Raw genomic sequence first — 21,731 nt, 5'->3', positions numbered from 1 at the left:
CCAGCCTGAGCACTTGTTGGGAAGAGCTGGCTGAGAGCTATCTAAAGAGCACTCAGGAGCCTGTTTTGTAAGGAGGTTTCTGTAAAAGTGAGACTCTTCCTTGTAATGTGTTCAGCCTAGTAATAACATTTGACAACAATAGGTTATTTATTAGATTTGGGCACCTAGGTATGTTTAACCTCAATAAACTTAGTCACAAGGGAAATGAAGAGGCTCCAAACAACATTTGTATACATTGTTGATTAAAAATTTCAAAGCATTTGTCATTTATACAAAGATCTACAGTAGATACTACAGGGTATAAAATGAATAATGCTATGATATTAAGAGTATGATATTAGTGTGCTGAAATAATTACAGGTAACAAATGATGACTGAATTCAACAGGAAGAGAGGTCCCAAGAACTGGCCACTTCCACCATTTTTAGTTTATAAGATGATGTTATTATTATTTGTTTTTTTTTCAAGACAGGGTTTCTCTGTGTAGCCCTGGCTGTCCTAGAACTCATTCTGTAGACCAGACTGGCCTCGAACTCAGAAATCCGCCTGCCTCTGCCTCCCAAGTGCTGGGATCAAAGGCGTGTGCCACCACTGCCCAGCAAGATGATGTTATTTTACACAATGTTACACAAGATGATGTTATTTTACACAATTTTACATGATGTTATTTGATTATTGAAGTACCTACTAAATTTAAAATACAAAAATGCATTTATTTCCTAAAGTACAAGTATCTCAAGTGTGAAACAGCCAAATAATTTTATTGGACAATTCTAAATACCAGTTTGAAACAGATTGTGCAACAGTTTGGAAAAGATTACTAAAAGACTAAAATCACTTGGATATCTTCAAGAATATCAGGAAGTAGAATGCAATTAGTCAAACTGGGATTTGATCCTAGAATAGAAAAACGAATACTCATTCTTAGAAAGATCGCCAGAATTTCGGAAATACATGATCTATTTAGTTTTTCTCTTTTTTTTGGTGAAAATTCAAGATACAGAAACGGTTAAAGAACAGACAAGAAGACATGAAAAAGGGAATGCTGAACGTTCAATGCAGCCAGACCATAGCTCAATTCCTTTAATGCTAACAAAGTACATAGCCAAGCAAAGGTAATTTAATACTACTTTTCCTTTCCTTTGATCAACTTTACATGAAGGTCATAATAAGGACGTAGATCTGCCTAAGTCAAACCTGCATTAAAATAAGCAGCATCCGAGTAATTTGGAGATTGAAATCAAACTCAGTATTTTAAGTGTAGTTAGTACTTGGGGAATACAGCTCAGGGCTCAGGAAAGATTGCCAACACCCTTGCTGAGAACAAATTCAGTACAGGAAACCAAGGACACAGACGAACAGGCTTTGACGTGAAAAGGTAAAGATGAATGGACTAATGTCTGATTCCGGAAAGCTTCCCATACATTGCCCGAAACTGCAGAGTTTAAGCTAAAATGAGATTTCCTAAAGCAGTGCTCCCAGATTTCAACAATAGTCAGTGAGTGCCTGAGGAAGCCCTGGGGATGGTTCTGGAGACTGAGGACGCGGACAGCAGGCAAAGGCGCTCAGTCTGGACCGGTCTGCTCGTCTGCCCTCAGTCTCCCAAGACCCTCGGACAGGAGCAATTGTGCAGGCTTCCCGGGAAGGGCCACGGCGGGCGGGACCGCAGCGGGATTTTCCTCTCCGCTCATTCATTCTCTGATTCATTGGTTCCTGGAGGCGGCTCACACGGACGCGCGCAGGAAAGGCAGGGCGCGGAGAACCGCCGCGGCTGGGTGCGGCCCGGCGCCTGAGGGGCGGCCGGTAGGGGGGCGGCTGGCCAGGCCGCGAGGGGCGCGCGCGTGCGCGCGTGCAGGCGGCAGGAGAGGCGCGCGGCCGCCTGCGCCGGAAGTGAGCGGTGGCCGCGGCGGGAGCGCGCGGCCGGGCGCGAGTCGGTCCGCCCTTGGGCCGCGCGGCCCTCAGCCCCGCCCTGTGTGCCGGGGCCGGACGCGCGGGCTCTGTGATCCGCGCCGCGGGGCTCTGCGGCCGCCCCGCCCAGTCCCCGCCGACGCCCGCTCTGTGGGTCGGTCAGTCAGTCACCGAGCGCGCGCCGCGGGAGCTGCGGGCGCTCTCAGCGTTCGGGAGAGGAGCGTCGCGCCTGGCGAGGCGGCGGCTGTAAGGCGCGAGCAGCTGCTGCCTAGCGCGGGGCTCCGTGAGAGCCGAGGGGCTGCCGCGGTGAGTGCCCCACCGCCTGGCCCTCGGGGTCGGGGAAAGGAGAGATCTGGGTGCCCAGGAGGCGCTGCCGGTTCCATTTTCCCAGCGCCCGGCGTGGCCCTCCGGGCGAGTGCGGGCGGCTGCAGCCCGGGGCGGGGTCGTTGCTGGCCAGGCTCGCGGCGTTGGGCAAAGCCCGGCCAGGGGGCCTGCGGTGGGTAGGGGTCGGCGGGGCCTGTTCTGCACCCCGCGCCCCTCGGGGCTGCACGGTGCAGACAATGAGACCTGGGGCCGCCTGGGAAGGTGCGGCGGGGCTGATACTCCGTACTAGGGCGCTGGTGGCCGGGGACCGCGGGTGGAAAGGGACTGACCCCCGGTAGCCGCAGAAACCGATGGCTGGATGCGGGATTGTTCTAGCTTCCATGCCCTGCCCGCCTTCAGAGATGAGTTCACTGCAGAGATTTAGAAAGGCGGGGCCTTCTGTGTCTTCTAATTAAGCCGGCAAAGTAATTGCTCTAGTGCCTTTTTAGCTCCATTTCATCTTTCCGCGTCCATTCCCGCCGGAAATCCAAACTACAGTTCAGTGGAGGACGGCAGAAAGAGGGAAAGCTGCCTCGTAGTGTTGGTTAGGATGCCTTCGTTTTAAGACACCTGAAAGATACCCTTTTCTTATTCAGACGTTGCCTTAGGATAGCCCCACTGTGTGAATTGGAAACCGCTTGATCCTTATGTTGGTATAAACATGTGCCTCAGAGTGAAATAGGAGCTTTGGGAAGTGAGATGAGTTGCATGTTTCCTGTGTGTTGCATTTTGTACATTTTGTGGGAAGAACAGTTTGGGGTGGATGCTGCCTGCAGCATTTTCATGGAGAAGTGGAGAGCCGTTCAAGTAGGTAAAGTCCTCCCTAAAGGAACTGTAAAGGTAGCGGGGCTAGGGCTGAGGCATGACTCGATTATTAAATGGTGGTATTGTGTTCGTAAGAATATTGAAGTGAGCACACAGTCACGGAAACCTACTCAGGTATAGTGGGAGACACTTCTACAACACTTGAGTGGTGGAAACAGTGCGTTAGAACAAACTAACATTCCATTCGCTAGAATAGGCTTGGAACGTGATAGTGGACAAGCAAGCCATTAACTATGCAGTAGTTCCCTACCGGTAAGCAGCAGTACGCCACCTGTTTACCTTTCTAGCCTGTTGTCAAGAATATTGAATAAGAAAATGTATGCAAAATTGGTAGCCCCTTGCCTGTTTGTGAGTGTTCAATACGTGTTAAATCCCTTCTCCTACTGCTGGGGGTGGAGTGCTGGGTGTGTGTGGGGGTCAGAAGTGAATGTTGGTAACAGTGTGTTGTTGAGGCTTGTGTAGCATTAGGCAGCAAAGAAAAGGTTGATTCTACATTGAGACATCAGTGTGGGGAAATCTCTGGAAGCTGCCATTATAAAGTAGAGCCTTTTAAAAGGCTGAATAATACTTTTTTAAAAAAACCGTTTTATTTGTATGTATTAATTATACATAATATTGGGTCTCATCATGATTTTTTCATACATATGCACCACGTATTTCAATTTCAGCAGGACGGGCGGGATTTTAACAGTGTAGACTGGGAGAAGACATTTCATTTGTAGGTGGTAATTATCCTTTTAGAGCTGGGTTCGGGAGCCAGACATGGTGGATCATGCCTGTAGTCTGCACTTGGGAGGCTGAGGCAGGAAGATTGAAGTGAAGTCCAGGTCAACCTGGGTTTCACAATGAGAGCCTATCTGAAAAACCATCAAACCACGTAAAAAATAAAATACAAATCAAACCACATAAAAAATAAAGTAAAATCCGAATTCGAGAGGTGGCAAAATAAGGACACTTTTTAAAACCCTCTGTTGAGTTTGTTCCAGACACCAGTTACAGATAACCCAGCTGAAGTAAGTACAAAATGTCTGCAAAGGATTTGTTTTTCACCAGACATTTTGTGGTATTTGGATTGCTGCTCACTTCTGTTTGATTTTAGTAAAGAGCGATGTGTAGCTGTTTCTTTGTGATGAATATTAGCTCTATTTAGTATTCCACACAGACTCTTTTGACTCAGGTCTCACTGAGATTATTCACTTAGTGTCTGGGTGACAGTAAAGGAGTGGTAGGCATCTTTTGATAATGGCTTCACAATTTTGTTTGTTTGTTTGTTTTGGTTTTGTTTTTTTTCGAGACAGGGTTTCTCTGTATAGCCCTGGCTGTCCTGGAACTCACTCTGTAGACCAGGCTGGCCTCGAACTCAGAAATCCACCTGCCTCTGCCTCCCAAGTGCTGGGATCAAAGGCGTGCGCCACCCCACCACCACCCGGCATGGCTTCACAATTTTTAACACTTTGTTTTCTGGCTAGATGTTTTTAACTGTTATCTTTGAGGATAATTGTGTTGTTTTTTGTTTTATTTTTGCTGAGTTTTGGCACTCTCCAAATACATACATACATACACACACACACACACACGTTAGTGGATTAGAAACAAAGATAAGAGATTCTGGGATACACATTTGCTTTATTGGCTTTGGTTTGGAAGTCATTGAATGTCAATATTGGTATTAACCCCAAACTCTACGTCTTTAGGAAAAGTAATATTAATGGAGTAAGATATGTAACCTCAGGCTAATTATTTTGAAATCTTTGTTCCATTACCTATTCAATGGGAAGTTTGGTGTAGATTACTGGTTTTCATTTGTTATTTCTTACTGATCTTAAGAATTTTACGGAGCTAAGTGTAGTAACAGGAGCCTGTATTTGGGAGGGAGGCCGAGATAGGAAGATACTGAGTTTGTGGGTGGCCTACATAATGAGACTTTGCCTCAAAACAAAACAAAAGGAGTAATTTAATTTTGATGAAGGGCTTTTAAGGTTCTACAGACATATGACCCAAAGTTCATAAAAAAAGTTTGGAGATACATCTCAGTGGGAGAACAGTTACCAAACACATAAGGGCCTGGGTTTGATACCTAGCACAAAGCCAAAGTCTAATTTGTATGCTTGAAGTCAGGAGCATTACATTGAAATCAGAGCATATGAAAAGCTAAGACAGGAAGATTAAGGCTAGCTTAGGTTATATACTGAAGTCCTGACTCACAAAAATGTTTTTAAATTATAATAACAAAAAATTGTTACTAAATATTGTGTACTACTTTCAGTGCTTCCTATGTATTGAATTATTTATTCCTTACCATACCTCTATGAAGAAGATTCTGTTAATTGAGAAAACATCCTGAGATAGACTACACAGCTCTATAGTAAACAGAGGTTTAAAACCAGGAAGCCTAATTCTTATATTCTTACCACCTTCCTGTACTGCCATGTAGAAAACTAACACATTTTTTTTTCCATTTTAAAGTATGTTAAAGTCTTTATACAACCTTAGCCATTTGCTGTTTAAAACATTAAGTTGTTAAGTTTCAGTGGCATTAAATACATTCATGTCATTGTGTAACTGTTACACTGTCCATTTTCAGAGCTTTTTCATAATCCCAAACTGAAGTTCAACCTGTTAAATAGTAACTTGTCATCTACCACTGCAACTTCTCCTAGCACCTTTTTTACTTTGTCTCTCTGCCTTTAATTACTCTGGGTGCTTTCTGTTAGTGTAGTCATTGTTCTATTGTTGTCCTTCTTGGGCTTTCTTTTATCCAGAATCTTACCTTGTAGCCCAGGCTAGACTGGAACTCAGGTTAACTTTAGCTAATCACTTTAGCATGTTTATTTAAATTCTTTTTAACACATTAAAAACTGGATGACCTATACTAAAGCTTGTGAATTTTAAATGAACATTTGATAGGAAATGTCATAGACATCTTGAAGACTCTTTAAAACTTTAGTCTTGTATACTATTTATTTAATTGTCCCAACAGTTTATTACTATGGCTAGTGCCATAGTATTCAATTAAATAAGCAAAACCAAACATTTCTATAGAAGTTGTACTCATCCTGTTTAAGTCATTGTTAAAAACAACAATGAACATTTAACAAATTCTGGTATCTTATCATAAATGGTTTTGTAGTTCATTGTGTTTCTTTTTTTTACTTCTGCCCTTCTTTTTTGTTTGTTTGCTTGTCTGTGTTCTAAGACAGGGTTTCTCTTTACTGTAGCCCTGGCTTTCCTGGAACTTGCTCTGTAGACCAGGCTGGCCTTAAACTCAGAGATCTGCCTGCCTCTGTCTTATAGTGCTGAGATTAAAGGCTGTTGCAAGTGTTTTGTAATTTGCCTTGTGTATTAGTCACTGTTCAAATGCTGTGAAGAGATACCATGACCAAGCCAATTTGTAAAAGAAACATTTAATTGGATGCTTGCTTACAGTTTCAGAGCATTATTACATTATCATCATGATGGGGAGCATGGTGGCATGAAGGCAGACATGGTGCTAGAGTGCTAACAGATCCACAGCAGCAGGCAGAGAGATCCTGGGCCTCGAAAGGGCTTTTGAAACCTCAAAGTCCATTCCCCAGTCCAACAGTGATGCATTTCTTCCAACAAGTCCATACCTTCTAACCTAATCCTTCCAAACAGTTTCACTACTAGTGACTAAATATTCAAATATATGAGCCTGTGGGAATTCATTCTTTTTCAAACCATCATATTCCACTCCTTGGCCTTCATAGGCTTATAGCCATACCATGAGTTAAAAAAATAGGTACATTCAGTCCAACTTTAAAAAATCTATTACAGTCTCCTCAATACCATTTAAAATACAAACTTTAAAGTCTCTTTTCAGACTTGTGGCAGTCTGTAACTCCTTGTAAAACAAAATCAAAATGAAGATCATATACTTCTAACAGACAATGACACAGAATAACTATTTCCATTCTAAAAGGGAGGAAAGGGAACACTGTGAGGAAGTACTGGACTAAGCAAGATGAAAACCAGCAGGGCAAACTCTAAATTCTGTATCTTGTCTGATATCAAAGTGTTCTTTGGATCTCTAACTCCTTTGATGACTCAACAAACTTCTGTTGGGCTGGCTCCATACCACTCTGCAGCTCTTCACAGCTTCATGCAATAGCCTCTCTGGGTTTTCATGGAAGGATGGACCTGACACATGCTTGGCCTCAGCAACTTTCTCTGAAAGCAGATTGTCCAACCCCTTTCTTGTATCTTTTCCTCTAAAGTCAGAACCACAAGGTGAAGCTGCTAAATTCTGCTGCTTAATGGGGTTGGAACTCAGCTCCCTCTTCAATAGCTAATGGATCAGCTAGTGTGTCTGTTGTTGGTGGTTTCATTCATTGCTTAAGCTTTCCTTTAATTCCTTTTTACCGGTTGGAAGGTTAATTGGATGGGATCTTTCCTGAGGTCACCACTCCCTCTGTTCCATTTAGCATCAGGGTTTTCTTTCAACTTTTATCTCCTTAGCTCCATTATCCTTACTTGTGCTCATGTCCTCCTCAAACTACATTTTTGTATTTCTCTTTGTCCAGCTTGTTACAGATCTGCATAAGAGTGATTACAAACAACCATATACACAGTCAATATTAGGCTGTCTTGAAATCTTTGCCAATCCCAAGCTTTTCAATGTAGCTTTAGGTAGATTTTTTTTTTAGGACAAGGGATAAAAATAGTAATAAGTCTGTCAGAATATCACTAGAATGCTTTCTAGGCCACTTACTACTATTCTTCCCTTCTGAAACATCTTGAGCTGGGTCTCCACAGTTTAAATCACCCTTAGTACTGTCTTCTGTGTTTCTACAAGGATAGCCCATTAAGCTCCACTTAAAGTACCCAACCACTTTTCTAGTTCAGAGTTCTAAAGTCTTCCATATTTCTTCAACAAGCAGCCTGCTCAGGTCTGTCACAGAAGAACCCCAGTCCCAGTAATAAAACGTTGTCTTAGTCACTGTTCTAGTGCTGTGAAGAGATACCATGACCAAGACAACTCGTATAAAAGAGAGCATTTAATTGCTTCCAGTTTCAGAGGCTTAGTTTGTTAATTATTATCGTGGCAGAGAGCATGGTAGCAGGCAGGCATGGTGCTGGAGAAGTAAATGAGAACATCCTAACTGCAAGCCTGAGTCTGGCATAGGCTTTTGAAACCTCAAAACCCACCCACTCAAGTGAAACAAGGCTACACCTACTCCAACAGGACCTCATTTCCTAAGCATAGGGGCCATACTTTTCAGACCATCACACCTTGTAAGCTGTTGGTAAGTATTGCTATTAAGACAATTTTGAAAGAGAAGATTTAACTTTTTTGATCATGGGATTAGTGTACTTGAGTATCCTGAGATTGCAGAGTGAACAACTGTTACCAAGTCAGACATGGTGGTACACACCTATAATCCGAGGACTCTTGGAGGATCACAAGTTTGACACCAGAGTGGGCTACATAAATTTCAAAACCATAGCAAAACCAAAACAATTAGCTGCTAACAAAACAGGCATCTGCCTCGTTGCAACTTTATCTGCGTAAAATAAAAATACATTTTTATAAAAATAAGTGTGTTACTTAGGTCATTGCAAGATTGTAACTAATATGTCTAACTCACAACTTCTCTTCTTGAATTGATAATAAATTAATATCAATTATTTGAACATAAAATAGCCACTAGCAATAACTTAGCCAGTTGAGTCACTGTCTGGGGCATTATAAGATTTCATCTAGAAAAGCTTGTAAAATATCAGAAAATTCAGATTACATGATCTTTAAAGCATCATCCTGTTCTTATTGCTGTTTTAATATGATACCTCACTTTGAGAATGAATCCTTAAAATACAGCACTATTTTGCTTTTTAAAATATTTATTTTTACTGATAATACAATGCATAGTTTCTCTGCTTTAGACAGAGCTAGGCATGTAGAGAAATCAGAGATAGGCATTCTTTTCTCCAAAACAGAATGCCAAGGTAAAGAGGGCTCAATAGAAAGTATAACTTAAGAAGCTAAGGTTTTCAAAGAGACTAAGACAGAAAGAACTAAGGTAGAAAAGAAGTAAGGAGACTGGATTCGGAAAGGAAGACAATTATTTAGTAAGAAAAAAACCACTAAGATTTAGTAGGTCCTTCTTGATTGATATCTTATTGTGTAAGCCCCTGGGTCAAAAAATGGTGATACCTGATGAAAATTGGGCAGGTAAATTTAGTAATAGGCTGAACTTTTGTTTCTTTGTTGCGGGTCTTGCCTAGGCTACAGTCTTATAAGAAAAAAGACTTCTGTAGAAATGTTCAGTATCGCTGGGCAGTGGTGGCGCACGCCTTTAATCCCAGCACTTGGGAGGCAGAGGCAGGCGATTTCTGAGTTTGAGGTCAGCCTGGTCTACAGAGTGAGTTCCAGGACAGCCAGAGCTACACAGAGAAACCCTATCTTGAAAAACAAAGACAAAAAATGTTCAGTATCAAACTGTAACCAGTACAGGGAAGCTATATTAAGCAATCTATTGCAGGTCACCTGTACATACAATAGAATGTTACTTAGCAATAAAAGGCAATTATCAATACATGCAATAATATGAATGAACCTTTAAAATAACATTTTCACTAAAAATAAAAACTGGACATAAAAACTTACATAGGTTTACAATTAATATAGGCAGAAGTTACTGGGATGTTACCTGTGGTGAAACAACTATGACTAGAAATGTTTTTATCTTCTTAGGAGTGCTGAAGAAAATGCTGTCTATATCACTATGGACTTGCAAAAATTTTTAAGTCTATCAAACAACACTGAATTACTGAATTAAATACTTACTGAGTATATTATGCTAGAGCTAGAATTCAGGGCCATTATCAGGCAAGCGCTCTACCACTGAGCTACATAGCTCTATCCCTAAGAAGCACTTAAAACATTTTTTTATATTTCTGTAAATTTTTTATGTGTATGAGTAAACATATAATGTATGTGCATCATGTTTGTGCTTGGTGCCCATGGAGGTCAGAAAAGGGCATTAGATCCCCTAGAACTGGAGTTCAAATGGTTTTGAACCATCATATGTGTACTGGGAACTGAACTTGGGTCCTCTGCAAGAATAGGACACTGAGCCATATCTCCATCCCCAGCCTTTCTGTATTGTTAGTCATTTGAGAAGTAACTATGTAAGGCTTTTGCTTAATTTTAAAATTTAGCATTCTTTTTCTTTTAGCTTGTAACAGTTCTTTATGTTCTAAATACAAATTATTTATCTAGAAATATTTTCTTTTAATTTGGTACTTGCCTGCTTTTGTTTATTTATTTTGTGACAGGAACTTGTCATGTATGCCAGGATAGCTTCAAATTCATGGTAATCCTTTTGTCGTAGTGCCAAGATTAACAATGTATGTCACCTTGTGCCTGCTTGCCTTTTAAATAGTTTTAATAATGGACTTCATCAAGATTGTTAATTTTTTCTTTTATGACTATAGGCATTTTCTGTGTCCTAATAAATTCCTATATCAAAGTTGAAGATATATTACTACATTTTCTCTTGTATGAGCTTTATAACTTTAGTTCTTGCATTTCATGCTACTATCCATTTTGAATTAATATGTTATTATGGTGCAATGTGGAAATTGAAGTTCTCCTCTCTCCTTGGTGTCTAATTATTTCAACATTTATCAAAAAATACTTTCTTCTTTACCTATCTTGACTTCCTGGTTTTGAAAATCATTTGGTTGTATACGTGTGGGTTAATTCATGGACTCTATTATATTGATATAATAATTCCCTATCCTTTTTTGCCAGTATTATTTTAAATACAATTATTCTGAAGTCAGGTAGAGTAAGCCCTTCTATCTTTTCATGATTGACTATTTTTTGATCATATACATTTTAGAACCCCTTGTTTAATTTATTAATTTATTTTTGTGATACTGGGTGTTGAACCACTGAGCTACCTTCCTAGATCCATCTTGTTAATTTCCATTTTTAACAATGTAGTTTCCTTTTCATGATGGTTGTAATTATATCAACTTCCTAGTTTAGTTTGGGGAGAACTTATAAAATACTGCATTTTCTAATACATTGACATTGTGCATCTGTCTGTGGAGGTCTTTAATTTCTCAACAGTGTTCTATATTTTTTCATATATAACATTTTATTACAGTGTTCCGTAAACATTGTGTTCTGCTCTGTTTCTGCCATTTCCTACACTTGGAAATCATCCTTTATACATAGTTTCTCTTTGCAATATAAATTAAGATTTGATATGAAGATTTCCCAAGTGATAACTTTATCTGATGCAAAGGGGACAGGACTATTATCTATTCTGATGTCACAGTACTAGACATAGAAACTTAAACTGTCTTTGGAAATGTAAAACCAAAGATATTTCCAGGGCTGGGATTTAGCTCCTAAATATTTAAAATTAGAAGTTTAAAGCTGTGTTAAATCTTTTGGCTTGTGTGGCTTTGAATACTAATTTAAATGGGCTATGTTTTTTTTTCTTTTTTTCTTTCTTCCTTTCTTTCTTTTTTTTTGTCAGCTTGATACAAGCCAGTTTTATCTAGGAAAAGAAAAAAGTTGAGAAAAAAATTCTAACACATTGCTTGTAGGCAAATCAATGGGACTTTTTCTTGATTAATGATTGAAACGGGGGAGGGGAGCTGGTCTACTGGCAGGAGGATGCCATCCCTGAGCGTGTGATTCTGGGGTATGTAAGAAACTAAACAAGCTAGAGCAGACAAAGTAGTGAGCAGCATTCTTCCTTAGCTTCTGCTTCAGTTACTCCCTCCAGGTTCTTTCCTTGAGTTCTTGGCCTGACTTTTCTCTGTAAGGAGAAATAAACCCTTCTCTCTCCAAGTTGCTTTTAGTCACTATATTTATCACAGCACTAGAATCCTAACTAGGACAACTAACATGGTCTGATCTTTTAAAGAAAATTTAAATTTATTTATTTGTCTGTGGTGGGGGCAGGGTATCAGAACAACTTTTGGGAGTCAGGTCTCCCTTCTATCATTTGGGTTTGGGGGAGCCTCAAATCTTTGGGCTTGGTGGCAAATGCCTTTACACACTAAGCCATTTTGCTAGCTTTTCAGAATCTAAAGAAAAATAGTCTTACAAATTTAATTGGAATGCATATTTTCACCAGATGAGTTTACATTTTATGGTTTGTTTTTTTTCTAATACTAATATTAACACAGAGTAACGTACAAAGAAGAAAATGAAACACTTATTCAGAAATGACTATTTCCTCATATACGTATTTGTGTTCGCACAGTTTATTGGGAGCACAGTTTAGTTCTGCTTTTATTGAAACTGTTTTTGGCTTCCTGAACATATTCATATATTAGGTTTTCTACATTTTGGATTTTTTCCCCCAAATTTATTTTTTACTTAAAAATAAAACATAATATAAAGTATAAAACATACAGATCTACCCAGTAATCAGTTGTTTATATTTTGTTTTGAATAATTGTTTAAAGAGATATATGATGAAACTCCTCTCTCAGATAATTTGTATTCCCATGCATGTTTTAATATAGCTACATGTTCGTAAACTTTTAGGTTTTTGGGAATAGATGGCTCAGTGTTTAGGAGCACTTGTTTTTGCAGAGGACCCAGATTTGATTCCTAGCACGTACATAGTGGTTCACAACCATCCAGAACTCCAGTTCTAGGAGATCTGATGCCCTCTTCTGACCTCTGTGCACAACAGTCATGTGGTGCACAGACATATGTTCAGGCAGAAGACAGATAATTTTTTTTAATTAGGTTGTTGTTCTCTACTTTTTGATTTAATATACTTAACATTGTTTTAATGTGGGTTGATTGGTTTTAGACAATGTTTCACTCTGCTCAGTCTGATTTGAACTCAAAATCTTCCCACCTCAGCCTCTAACATATCTGGATCAAAGGTGTGAACTTAGCACTGAGATTTTTTTTTTTTTTTTAAAGATGAAGTCTTGTCCTGGTTTAGGGGGCTTGGGATATCATGTAATGTTTCTTTTGGTCCTCTAAGTTGGACATTTAAAAGTGGTATCTCTGGATCATCATATAGATCAGTGGTTCTTGACCTATGGGTCATGACTCCCATAGGGGTCAGATATCTTGCATATCAGATATTTACATTCATGACAGTAGCAAAATTATAATTATGGAGTAGCAATGAAAATAATTTGATGGTGGGAGTTATTACAACATGAATGTATTAAAGGATCACAGCATTAGGAAGGTTGAGAACCACTGATATAGATAATCTCCAATAGCTTCTCAAATGATGAGAAATCTACCTACTAGAATGTTCTCATTGATCCATATACTTCCAACCCCTGCTTTATCATAATTTTATCAACTGGGTAAAATTATGTATTTTTTTAGAGTTCTATAATATTTTTGTTTAGAAAAATTATATCATAAATGTTTATCAAGAAGCAGTTTCAATCCAAATAGTGAGGCTTGACAGCAAGTATCTTTAATTGCACTGAGCCGTCTCAATTGTCCAAAAAATGAAATTTTCATTCAGAGTTTTGAATGAAAGCTGTGCCTATGTTTATTAACAATGGAGTAAGGGGGTTTATTGTAAAGAAATGTTAGCTGTCCTGGTAGTACGACTGATTGGAGAATTATCTAAAATATATTAACCCCTGGGTTGTAAAATTTATGTGTATAAATGAGATGAGATGATTTGGCTAACAACTCATGCCTGCTTTTATTTTCTGTTAAGTTTTTGGGGGGTGGGGTGGGAGAAAATGTATTTAATTATTGGTAAACTGTAAAAACACAGCATTGGGCTATACTTGCTTGTTTTTTTTTTAAACATTAAAGTTATTTTGTTTTAGTTTTGTCTGGTTAGTTTTAAGTTTCAGTAATTATTGTTGAATGCTTATGATATTAGAGTAGAAATTACTTATTCTTAAAATGCTAAATGTATCTTCTTACACTTTTTTTTTTTTTTTAAGCAATGCCTCACTATGTAGCTTTGGCTGGTCTGGAACTATTCCACCTCACAGTGATTTGTCTACTTCTGCCTCCTGAGTGCTGGGATTAAAGATGTACATCACCACACCCAGCACACTATTTTCTACAAAACTGCCCCAATGATTTTGCTTGTTTATTTTATGTGTGTGAGTGTTTTGCTGCCTATGTGCATGTATGTGTTCTATGTACTTGTCAGGTTCTCATGGAAGTCAGAAGCGGGTGTCAGATCCCTTAGGACTGGAGTCACAAGGAGTTACAGATCCATTCCATTTTCTTCCTTGTGTATGTTTTAAAAGATTTCAGATTTCAGAAAAATTTGTTGAAAATGTTTTTCCTCCATTGAATTGTCTCAAAGGTCAGCTGTCTCTATTTGTGTGAATTCTCGATTCACACAAATTCTATTTCTGGATTCTCTATTCTGTTTCACTGATCCAATTGACTGTTCTTTTGCCAGTACCCCACTGTTTTGATTATTGTAGTATTGTACAGAAGTCTTGAGGTTGGGTATAGTATCAATTGTCTGGTTTTATTCAGTTCTTTCAGAATTGTGTTAATTATTACAGATCTTTTGCCATTTACAAAGGAACATCCAACCCTTTGACATAGACATGGTGTTGTCATTTACAAAGTTCACTCTTGAAAACTCTGCAATTGATTTACAAAAAAATGCAAAAGTTCTCAGTGTTTTAAGTAAATATACAGTCTTGTGTTAGCCCACATTCATAGCTATCCTGTGGTACAGTGCAACCCTCTGAGTTGAACACACTTGATTATCATAACTTGGTAGACTTTTCGTGGGGATTCTGTTGACTCCATAAGTGAAACCAAGAGTTGACATCCATGAAGGGTGATATTTATTAGGGATTTTTGTTGTTGTTTTTGTTTTAGATATTTATCAATTTGGGTTCCTTTTTCTAACTTACAGAGAGGTTTGTTGTTGTTGTTGTTGTTGTTTTTATCATGAATGAGCTTTGGATTGCCATCTCCTTACATTGTTGATCATACAGTGTTTCTTGGAGGCCCCCTGATATAATGGATTACACTAATTGATTTTCCGAGATTGAGTCATCAGTGCATACTTGGGATAAATCCCACTTGCTCATAGTGTATAATTCTTTTAGCTAACTTTTATTGAAGATAATTCCAGATAATTCCTGTTTATTTTCATAGTTAATATTGATCTGCTATTTTCTGATGTCTAATTTTGGCATTAGGATTATACTAGCCTCATAGAATGAGTTAGAAAGTGTTCTTTACTTATATAATTTAGAAGAGATTTTAGAGAATTTAATCAATTTCTTTCCTAAATGTTTAACTAGAATTCACCAGGAAACCTTTCTGAACCTTGTGTTTTCTGTTTTAGACAGCTGTTAATTGTTGATTCAGTTTCTCTTAAATTTTATTTTATGTGCATGACAATTTTGCCAGCATGTATGTCTGTGCACCACTTGCATGCCTAGTGCTCATAGAGGCCAGCAGAACTGAACTTATAATAGACTGTTGTGAGTCACCATGTGCATGCTGGGAATTGAACCAAGGTCCTGCAGGAGCTTCCAGTGCTGAGCTCTTATTTTTCCAGCCCCTGATTCAGTTTCTTTAAGATAGTATTTTAAATTCACTTTCCTCAATAGCTATATGTATTACTTTACATTTAACACATGTTTCTTCTAAGCCATAGGGATTTGTTTTTTAATTACTAGAGATCAAACCTGGGTGCTCTTCCCCAGATGCAAATGCTTTACCATTGAGCTACATCTTCATGTTCTCTTATCTTTTGCTAAGTGTGCATAAACATTCTTTTGCAGTGATTTTTAATATAGTTGGGTAAATATTTACTGGATTGGTTACTATTGCTCATTCTTTGTTCCTGTTTTTATCTTGTTCTCCCTTTCTACCCCTTTTTAGTTTAGTAGAATATTTTACATGCGTACATTTTCTCATCTTTGTAGGTCGTCTACACTTCCCTACTTTTTAGTGGTTGCCTTGGAGTTTGTCCTATACATTATAGCGAAAATAAATACATTTTCAATAATACTGCTTGAAGAATATAATTTGAATACCTTATGACAAAATTATTCTGATTCTTCTATGCTTGTCCCTTGTATTATTGTTGTCATTCATTTCACTTAAATGTAAGGACTCACATGTTTGCATGTGATATATGCATTAGCATGCATAATCAAATATATTGTTGCTACTATAATTTTGAACAAATGTTTATCTGGTCAATTAAGGATAAGAAAAGTTGATTCTGAGTGTGGCATCTCCTGTCTATGATACCAGCTCTCAGGAGATTTAAGAAGATCATAAATTTTAGGGCAGTCCAGTTGTGTATTAAGATGTCTCAAATAATAATAAAAAAGTTGAACTTTTAATTTATACTTTCACTAATATAACTGAATGACTGACTATATCATATTCCTTTAATGTTTCTTGTGAACCAATTCTGCCAATAGCAAATCCCTTCAATTACTGTTTGTCTCAGAAACATTTCATTTTTCCTTCACTATTTTCATTTGCATTGAGTTTATTTGAACCAAGACTGATAGCATAGAGAGGAAATTTTCTTAAAATTAGATTAATATAAAAACCGGTATGACAACAGGAAGCTTAGGATGTAATAAAGACTTTGGAGAAATGATTTTACTGAGTATTGTATATGATTTGTAAGAGTACTGAAGCATACTATTAAGAATTTTTCATTTATATAAAACAATAGAAGTAATGTATTCAACTACTCTTACTCTAGAAACTACATAAAGGTTACTTTCAGGTTCTTGCTTTCATAAGAAATTCTGAGAACTAAGCCTTTTGCACAAAAGCTCATTATACTCCTAATTCTTAGCATGGGAAGTCTAATACATCACTGTAATAGGGGTAAGGGGAACGAAATGGAGTGTCCGGTGGAGACCTAAGAGAATCACGTAAAAAGAAAAGAAAAATAGGGTATCTGCAGCAGGTTCTTGGAAGACTCTCAGCAATCCTCCTGCCTCAGTCTTCCAATTGGAATTGCAGACATGTGCTACCATGCCCAGCTTTTCTTCACTTGAAGGATAATTTCATGGTACAGAAGTCCTGTGTACTTCACTATCATTCCTTTCAAAATATTAAATAGTTCACTTTAATCTTGAATGAATTCTAAGATGTTAGGTGGAGGTTTTGTTTCTTTAGGTAAGTTTACAGAATGTTTGAAGTGTTTGACTTGGGATTCCAACTCAGTAGTATAAAAACTGGAACCCAACTCTTTAAGTGATAGATGTGGTGATACATACCTTTAATCCTAACACTTGGAGGTAGAAACAGGTGGGTCACAGTAAGTTTGGCCAATTTTGCAAGTGCCTGGTTAGCCAGAACTATAATAGTGAGACTCCTTGTCAAAAAGTTCATTTTGTCAATAGGTCATACATTGGAATAGTGGATACAGTGTAATAAAGGACACTGGCTTAGCAGTGCGCCTGGTTAGTATTCATTTTCTTACTATCAAAGAGAAGGAGAAGGATTAGGGGAGAAACTGCTATAATTAGGGGTGTGTGTGTGTGTGTGTGTGTGTGTGTGTAGACCAGCTAGCTATACATGTTAGACAATTCTAACATCTTAGAATCCATTCAGTCAAAATTAAAGCAAAATATTTGTTGAGAGAAGGAAAATGAGTATTTTGGGCATGAAAAAGCAGGCCATCAAACTCAGTACCCCTGGCTGTTTTATTTCTATCCAGGTGGCAAGATGAAAAGAACTAACGTTTTGAAATTTTGATTCTCTTTTTACTCAGTATACTGTCTGGTCAAAGTATATAATGGTTAGCCAGGCATTTCAGGGCTTTTTTTTAAGTGAATATAATAGATTTTCTAAGTTTTGCTCACATTTCATTGAAAGATTATTAGGAAAGATAAGTAGCCTGTAAAATCTTTCCAGTCTTCTTTTTGAGATTCACTTTGAATTTGTTTCTCTGTGGTGATAGAATAGAGATGATGCTACCATTTTTTCTTTCTTTTTAAATTAGAATACTTTAATCCCTGCCTCTCATGTACACACAAGGTTTGGGGCAGGGGAGGCACTGAGAATGCAAAGCCATAGAATAGATATGACAACATTATCCAGAACCTTTAATTTTATTGATTTGATTGTAGGCAGCTTTAAACATTTTTCTACCCTAATTTATTTTATGGGGCAAAATATAAAATTGATAGCAGTTTTTAATATAATTGGCTTAAAAATTTAGGTGTGAAACAAGACTGCTCTAGAACATGGTTTATTCTGTCATTGGTAGTTACCCCTTTGTGCTTCCTAGATTCCAAAATGTGTTGCATAGGAAGTCATATTTGATTTTTTTCATACCCATGATCATTTGTTCTATTCAGACAGTGATTCTGAAAACAAAAGTAAGATGAAAAAAATATTAAATCCATTAAATTAATTAGAGGTCTGAGCACTTTGTACAAATTCCAGACTCTTGCTGAGATTTTATGAACCACTATGGATAGGGATTGATCTTTGGAAAATGAGAGAGGCAGATCCTTAAGCCTACAGGGTGAAGAGCAACTGGTACCTCTTCTGGAACTAAGATTAGAGAAGACTGAAAAATTGATAGGAAGGTAGAGTGAAGTTAATATTTAAATAATAAACCTTCACAGAAGAACAACTTAAGGTGGGTGGAGGGGATTCCTCTGGTATCAGTTTATCTGTCTCTGACTTCCTCCTACTGTCTTCCCCCTTCTCTGCAGATTAAGAAAACCATGCCAATGATTTAACCAGAGTTCTGTCTAGTCAATGGTAAAATTTAGAAGAGAACAATTATTTGAGGTTTTCAGACCCCTTGTTTAGTTCTAGGTGGTTCAAACTAGAAAATTCTTAACAGACATGTTTCCTTAAGCTGATCTTTTTACTGCCATATAATGACCATTCAGATTCAGGACATACAAATAGGTGATTTACTTATTTGAAATTTCAGATTTACCAAGAATTTGTTTTATGTTATTAGACACAGAGACACATAAGTTAAGAAAATAAAGTCTTTAAACAGAAAGGAGATGATTTCGATATATTATTTGAATACTCAACAAGTTTAAAAACTTATTTTTAGGATTAGGTATTACTGTGTAACACTGGCTAGACTGGAATTCACTGTATAGAGCAGGCTGGCCAAGTGCTATATGCTACCACACCCAGGTTCCATGCAGTTCAGGCTTGTCTCAAACTTCCTATGCAAATGAGGGTGGCCCTGAACATTGCCAGGTAGCAGCAGAACTTTTAAAAGAACATGTTAGAACAGAGATAGCAGTTAGAAGGAAAGACATCATGACAAATGTAATTTCCTTCTCTTTAGAAGAAACACATTTGATGAGTGTGTGCATGTTCATGTGCACACCCCCATATACACAGTTGTGCATGGCACAATTGGAGGTCAGAAAACAACTTGTGGCCAGACGGTGGTGGCGCACACCTTTAATCCCAGCACTTGGGAGGCAGAGGCAGGCGGATTTCTGAGTTCGAGGCCAGCCTGGTCTACAGAGTGAGTTCCAGGACAACCAGGGCTGCACAGAGAAACCCTGTCTTGAAAAAAAAAAAAGAAAAGAAAAGAAACCAACTTGTGGGAGCTGTTTTTCTCTTTCCACCATGTGAATCCTGAGCATCAAGCTAAGTGCTTTGAGGCAAGCACTTTTTTTTACCTACCATGTAAGGTTGCTTAATACTTAGAATTTGAATGGATTATTTTTTAAAAACTAATTTGAGTTCAGGCTTTGTACTTATAATGTTGTTATTATTGTTAGCATAGCTGCTAAATTATGTCTTAAAATATCTTTAAGACACATTCCACTGAAATTGTGTGTAGTCAGATTTTTCTTGTTTTTCTTAATTCTGCTGTTGGTAGGGAAATAAATTTTAAAATGTGTTAATTCCTTTGAAGTATTTATTTACTTCTAACCAGATAAGCTGATATATGTTTTTAAAGAAGTGTACCTTTAGCTTTGAGTCATCTTAAATTAATATCATCTTAATTTTTAAACATCTTAAATTGGGAATATTTGAGGAAAAAAAAGAAGTTTTAAAATTTAGATCAATAGATTCCAGCTGGGAAATTCCAGAGAATGGTCCTGACCTAGGTCCATCTCTTGGTCAGTATTTAATATTTAATAAAGCTTGCTTTAAAATTGGCCCCCACAAATAGATGAATAAAGAATGATTCTCCAGAGTGATAGATGAGAACTGTTATGCTGTCTCTTCCCAGAGCCTGCAGCCTACATGGGTGTAGGGTCTGAAGAGGCAGATAGCCATGGTACTATAGAGGCTGGTGAACTGTAAATGCTGGAGGCAGGTACGAAGTTCGTGGTAACTGAAGAGAATGAGGTCATGGTGGGTATCTAATTTTTGTTTCTTACATAGCATTTTGACACATTTTTGTTTTTAAAAAGAACTGAGTCAAGAAGTGTGAAAGGTATAGAAATGCAAAAGAGAACATGGCCTCTGGAGCTTCTTGAAGATACTGAGGAAAACTGGACTCAGGCAGCCAACACAGACACCTCCAGCAGGTCTGAGCAGCCCCTGAGAGGTGAAGCCTAACACTTGGAAGACAGATCGTAGCTTAATATTTTTCCTAAGCTTATATTGGAATGTGATAGTGGAAGGCTGTATGGTACTGTGAATATAATTAAGATTCACTGACTTGTACATGTTAAAAGGTTGGAGGCTAATATAAGATTTCTGCTTTTTTAAAAACAAAAATGAAAGCCTCCTGGCTATGCTGCTGAGTGTTTAGCAGTGACTTCTGTTTTGATGGATTGGTTGGTTGCATGGGAAGCAGTATTGAATTCATCTATCGGGATTTATAAGATGTCTTTCCTAGAAATCTTAAGTTTATAAAATAAATAAAGCAAACATCTGAAAGCTTTATCAGGTAGAGGATATCTGATCAACTACAGTGTTGTCTCTGAATGTCAGCAAGAGGTCAGGACATACTAATGTTAATGAATAATAGGAAGCTCCAGGATTCCCTTTTATTCCTTTTGTTCATGTGGTAACGTTTTAAAAATCAACATCTAGCTTTATTTAAAATTTATTTTTATGTTTAACTTTTTGTGTATGTGTGTTGTGAGGGGCCAAGTGTAGATGCTCTAAGAAGTCAGAGGCTTTGGCTTCTTGGGAGCTTGAATTTCAGGCAATTTGGGGCCACCTGACTGACATAGGTGCTGGGAACAGCACATGCTCTAACCACTAAGCCATCTCTCCACTAAGCCATTGAAAAAAACCCTAAAGCTCCTGTTTTAGCTTATTTGGTGAGTAGTATTAGTATTTGATTTGGAATTAAATTCTGATGTTTTCCTAACTTGTAGTAAATTAGATGGCCCTTAGAGGTAGAGGCTAAAGTGACTTGAGACATAGCTTCTCTCTGTGGTCCAGGCTGGCCTCACGCTGGCAACAGCCCATTAGCTTCAGCCTCCTCCTGAACGTTGTAGTTGTAGGCATAAACCACTGTACCTGACTAATTGTTTAGGGTTTCTTTGTTTATTTGCCTTTTGATGGAAGGTTTAGAAATTCCTTGAATGTCTCTTTGAATTATTTATGGAGTAATTATTTTTCTCTTTGCATTAAATAAAACTAACTTTTTATCATTATCAGACTATGTCTAAAAAGGTAATTGAATAAGCAAGAAAATACCTTAGGAAAAGCAATATATATGCACATATAATTT

At 38.0% G+C, this 21,731-nt stretch overlaps 1 protein-coding gene across 3 annotated transcripts in view; it reads left to right on the top strand.

Annotated features, from left to right (window-relative positions):
* The first annotated feature begins 2,027 nt into the window (after positions 1-2,027).
* Raph1 (Ras association (RalGDS/AF-6) and pleckstrin homology domains 1) overlaps positions 2,028-21,731 on the top strand; it is a 75,514-nt gene continuing 55,810 nt past the window's right edge. For 2 of the 3 annotated variants that reach the window (XM_028765611.1, XM_028765612.1), the window contains exon 1: positions 2,127-2,214. The gene's annotated coding sequence lies outside the window, so the exon portion shown is untranslated. Of the gene's footprint in view, positions 2,215-21,731 lie in introns of all 3 variants that reach the window. The other variant, XM_028765613.1, reaches the window with a different exon arrangement.

The sequence above is a fragment of the Grammomys surdaster genome, unplaced genomic scaffold (assembly GCF_004785775.1).
Source record: "Grammomys surdaster isolate TR1022 unplaced genomic scaffold, NIH_TR_1.0 165, whole genome shotgun sequence".
NCBI lineage: Eukaryota > Metazoa > Chordata > Mammalia > Rodentia > Muridae > Grammomys > Grammomys surdaster.
This window is presented reverse-complemented; position numbering and strand designations above follow the sequence as displayed.